The 4,869-nt window shown below is 35.5% G+C and overlaps 1 long non-coding RNA gene across 1 annotated transcript; it reads left to right on the forward strand.

Moving 5' to 3' along the window:
* Positions 1-614: 614 nt before the first annotated feature.
* Positions 615-4,126, forward strand: LOC143063642 (uncharacterized). Its single transcript, XR_012975067.1, has 2 exons — positions 615-1,294; positions 3,607-4,126. It is a non-coding gene; the product is annotated as an uncharacterized LOC143063642 (long non-coding RNA).
* The last annotated feature ends 743 nt before the right edge of the window (positions 4,127-4,869 follow it).

A 4,869-nucleotide genomic window follows, 5' to 3' on the forward strand; every position in this document is an offset into this window, starting at 1 on the left:
GATGTTACCTGATGATTTGCTTGATAAAAACAATTCACCGAATGTGCCTAGTAAGCATATTCGTTGGATTGGTGACAAAAGAGATCAATTTGTTGACAGCGTTGAAAGTAAATTGACCATTGATAACTTGTCGAACCAGTTAGACACGCTTGATATAACTAATGAAAATTTTCAAACTGACCTTAACGAATTAGTCGAAAGTTTAAATAAAGTGTTTCTTGATTCAGCCATCGAAAATTTCGGAAATAAACCCGCCAAAATTAATCGAAATTCAAAACAACACCAACCGTGGTTTAATGCGCAATGTCGTTTAAAACGAGATAATTTTCATCAAGCAAAGAAAACACATAATTTATTTAAAACAGAGGAAAGTAGATACGATTTGAAAAAAGCTAGTAAGGCATATAAAACAGTAATGAACAAAAGTTACGAGGAGTTTCAATTTAAAGCTGAAAACGAGCTGCGTAGTATGGATCAACATGATCCAAAAAAATTATGGAATGTTTTGAATAATTTTGAAAGACCACAGGATAAAAACACACCAATCGATCTTGATGAACTTCACGCTTATTTTAAAGAATTGAACACAGACGGAGAACGAGATGATGTAGATTTTGAAATACCAGGACTGGGTTGCACAAAGGTCTTTTAAATTTAAACGTGGTTTAAAGTTAAACAGTACTTAAAATTAGAATTCCCAATTAGTTAAAGAAGACTTTAAAAACCGTTGCATAAAGCGTAATTAGTCCCACGTTTAACTAAATGTAAATTAAAATGATAATTCGTACTTAAACCATGTTTAATTTCCAATTTCCCAATATTCATTCCTTCACGTGCATTTTCGCGATTTTCGCGATTTTTATCAAGAACAAAATGGCCGAGTTTCCAGACGACGCTGATAAGAAAAAGAGATCTTCAAACTGGGATTCAGCGGAGATGACCATGCTGCAACAGTTGGTCAATGACAATATTACTGTTATACGGAGCAAATTGACTAATTCAATTACAAATTCCAAGAAAAACGGCATTTGGAAAGACATTTCGTCCAAAATAAATGCTCTTGGTTTGCATTCTCGTTCAGATAAAGAAGTCAAAACAAAATGGCAAAACTTACAAACAAAAGCAAAAAAGGAGTATGCGGAAAGTATGAAATATAGAGCCCAAACTGGCGGTGGCCCTGCTCCCAAAGCCTTGACAAGTGAGACCGAGAATATTGTGGAAATGATGAAGGATTGTTCAAGTTTTGTTGGTTTAAAAGGAAGCGAGTCTTCCATGGTCACAGTAAACCTTGAAGGTAAACCGTGTATGCCCTAAAGAGTATATGAAATGGAATCGTATTTGAATAAAACATAAATGCCTACCTTGATCATGTTTATGCATAATGAAATCCGTGCTCTGACAAGGTTGCATAATTTCCTAAGCGAACCCAAAGCTACTTTCAGATTTAACAAAATTGTGAAATCAAAGCTAAAAGTATCTAGGATATGGTTAGGTTTAAGAAAACTCCCCTGAAACTCCTTGAAATGTATTCTTTTCGACAGTTTCCCACCACCTCCAATCATGCAGACAAAGTTCGGCCTTCCTGTGTAATAAGCACACAGTACACACTATCGCACGCCAGCACAGTGCGCGTCATGATGCAGCGGCCCCATAAAGGGGTTTCCAAAGAGACAATTACTCCCACATTATAACATTACTAAAACACGGACCTTTTGATTGGGGGTTAGGTTATAAATTTCCGAACTTAAATTTCTAGCAATCGAATAATCATGCATAATGCTAAGGAACCGACTACCAAAGTTCCAAGAAAGGAAAAAAAGGGGGGTATATGTTCTCGGGTATGATGTTTTTTTTATAACCTTTACGACCCTTACAGTACCAGTAAATTATGTGGCCAAGCAAGTGAACAAAAACGAATAATCTTATTCTAAATTATCCCCGTACGCTTCAGAGTTATTTAACAGTTTTTTTTTTTGTTTTTTTTTAAATAATTGGACTCCCGTTGAAAATGAAAAACGAATTCGTGTGACAAAGAAAAACATACATCCTCACCCCCAAAACACACACACTATAAGTCTTGTCTTTGACATTTTTTTTTACCTTAGACCTATATATATAAGCATGTAAGTACAGTACTGCCAAACCATGGATACACAGTACTTACATGATATAATTAATAACTTTGATCTCAGTAGCGCTGGTTTAATTCAGATTTATACTCGTACTAGGTGTGGGTTTTTCATGATTTTTTTGGGGGGTAAAGTGTGCGACCGACCAATTAATTTGCATATGGGCGGGCTAGTTTAGGTTTTTGCTACAGAGTGTGTTTATCCCAAATATGGTCAAAAAAATAAGGAAAAGCATGCAGGTACAAACAAAAAAAAATTGAGTCAAATTTTATCAAATGATTATATCATTATCAAATGCATAGAAATGTTAAGTTAGGGAAAAAATATTTGAATGATCGAGCTGAACAATCCGGACAAAAAACCGTAACGCCCCACCATTTTAACAAGTAAATGATCGGTTCCGGCCTTAAATTTTTACCCACAAAACATATGTACTCAGTGGCGGATCCAGAGGGGGAGGTGTTCCGGGGGTTGGAACCGCCCCTTTTATTGGGCCGATCAATGCATTTGAATGGGGACATATGGTAGGAACCCCCTCTTTCTTCTGGGTTGGGACCCCCTTTTAAAATGGCTGGATCCCCCTTTTTAAAAATGGCTGGATCCCCCCCTGGTACTTTTGTTTTAAACCCTATGATAAACGGGTAGTTTTATACAATATGAAAAAGAACAGATAAGGATCAACTCATTAAATGTAATATTACAAAAAGAAATCGAGCGCTAACCACATGAACTTAAATAATGCAGGAGTACCCACTTATAGGCAGCTAACGTGAGGGTACCCAAATTGCACATTTTTTTCACCTACATTTATTTATTATCCAGACAAAAAGTTCCCATTCAGTGTTTATTTTGTAGATGTATCATTATTCAATATATGGTTCCACCAATTTAATAATTTTTAATCTATAATGAATCATAAAAAATGGGTTCGAATAGACCTAAAACGGTCCACGATTCTGAAATAAGGAGTGCCCAAATTACACCCATGCTTAAATTCGCAGCCTTAAGATTCGAATAACGGATAATGTGTTCTATTTCTTCAAATAATTAGAACAAGTGGACATTAATCTTTGCTAACTATTCATTTCTTAAGAAATGGAGGCTTGTAACATATTTTATTTGCTTATTTTTAAAAGAGGACCTTTTGGTGGACGTTTCTGTACATTTTACCTTTTGCAGTTCTATACTTCATCTGTTGATGTATACTGTGAACGTTTTGTGCATATTTAAATATATTAACTTATGTTTAAAGAGGAGCATAATGTCAAATAAAAAAAAATACAAATTGTTTTACATCTAAGAAAACATGTAAGATTTCCGCTGCTACATTTACTAAATAGGTGCAATTAGGGTACTCAGTGCAATTTGGGTCTAGTACTTATTAAATACCTGTAATCGCACATTACCAAAGAATAAAAAAGATTCAGTAATTTCTCATGATTTCTCGAACTAATCTGTTTCCATCTTCGTTTTTCAGATATGTCTAATTCTGGCATTGAAGATTCAGCCCAATCTACTATAATAACAGAAGCTATTGTCCATAGAAATGACAACTCAGGGAATGAAAGCGTGTTATTCTTTCAAGAACAACCACCATCTGAATGTAGAACCGGGAATGAAAGCGTGTTGTCATTTCATCAGCCACCACCTGCATGCAGTACACCACACGCTCCCAAGAAAAGAAAAACGGAGACTGTTACACCACAAATGCTCATGCAAAAGCAGTACGACGTTTTGACTGTGCAAGAAGAGAAATTTGTGCTTGAAAAAACTAAAATTAAACTGGAAAATATTAAATTAGAGTTAGAAATTAGAAGACTTCAGCAGTGGGCAAATCAGGAAGAGGACGCATATCTCACCTTGCAAGCTTTAAATGATAATTAGTCAAAGAACGCAATCGTTTTGTTTGATTTATTTTTATATGTACAGAAGATCTTTTTATATGCTAGTATTTCATCAACTTTTTAATTGTTACACTAATAAATCTATGAGAAAAATCCCCTGGCTATATGATCTCGTACAATGCGTCCTTCGTCGGGTCCACGGAAAACAATGTTTAAGTCATCATTATTTACAATCTCGTTGTCATACTCGTCCATTGGTTCTTTCATCTCAATGGCTAAGTTATGCAAGACTGCACATGCCATTATAATCTTACAAACTTTTTCTGGGTGCATTCTGATTCCCTGATGTAGACAATTGAACCTCTTCTTCCACCAACCAAATGTCCGTTCAATGCAGCATCTTGTCTTCATATGAGCTTTATTGAATTTCTCATGGCATGGCTCTGTTGGCCTCAGATATGGTGTCATAAGAAAACTCCTACACGCATATCCACTGTCACCTAGGATCAACCCATCTTGCACTGACAGGTGGGATTCCTCTAAATGAGTGCACACTTGCGAACATCTCATAATGTGACTGTCGTGTACGCTTCCTGGCCACCTAGCTACAACGTTTGTAAATTTACCTGAAAAACAAAATTTGATTTACACGTAGTTCAAGCATAAAAAGTCAGTCCCATTAAATGTATACGATTCCGCAGCTTCCAAACGGGTAACGTTAATTACATAATAGTTATTGAAAAACACAGTCTTACGGGCAGTTCATATATCACGATAATGACCAGTTTTTCAATAACTATTATGTTTATTTCATTGAGGAACCATGTTTTTAAAAATTCTCATAAATTCAAATTATTCAAAACAAACTCGAGTTATTGTACGATTTCTATAGGAAA

The sequence above is a fragment of the Mytilus galloprovincialis genome, chromosome 2 (assembly GCF_965363235.1).
Source record: "Mytilus galloprovincialis chromosome 2, xbMytGall1.hap1.1, whole genome shotgun sequence".
Classification (NCBI taxonomy): Eukaryota; Metazoa; Mollusca; class Bivalvia; order Mytilida; family Mytilidae; genus Mytilus; species Mytilus galloprovincialis.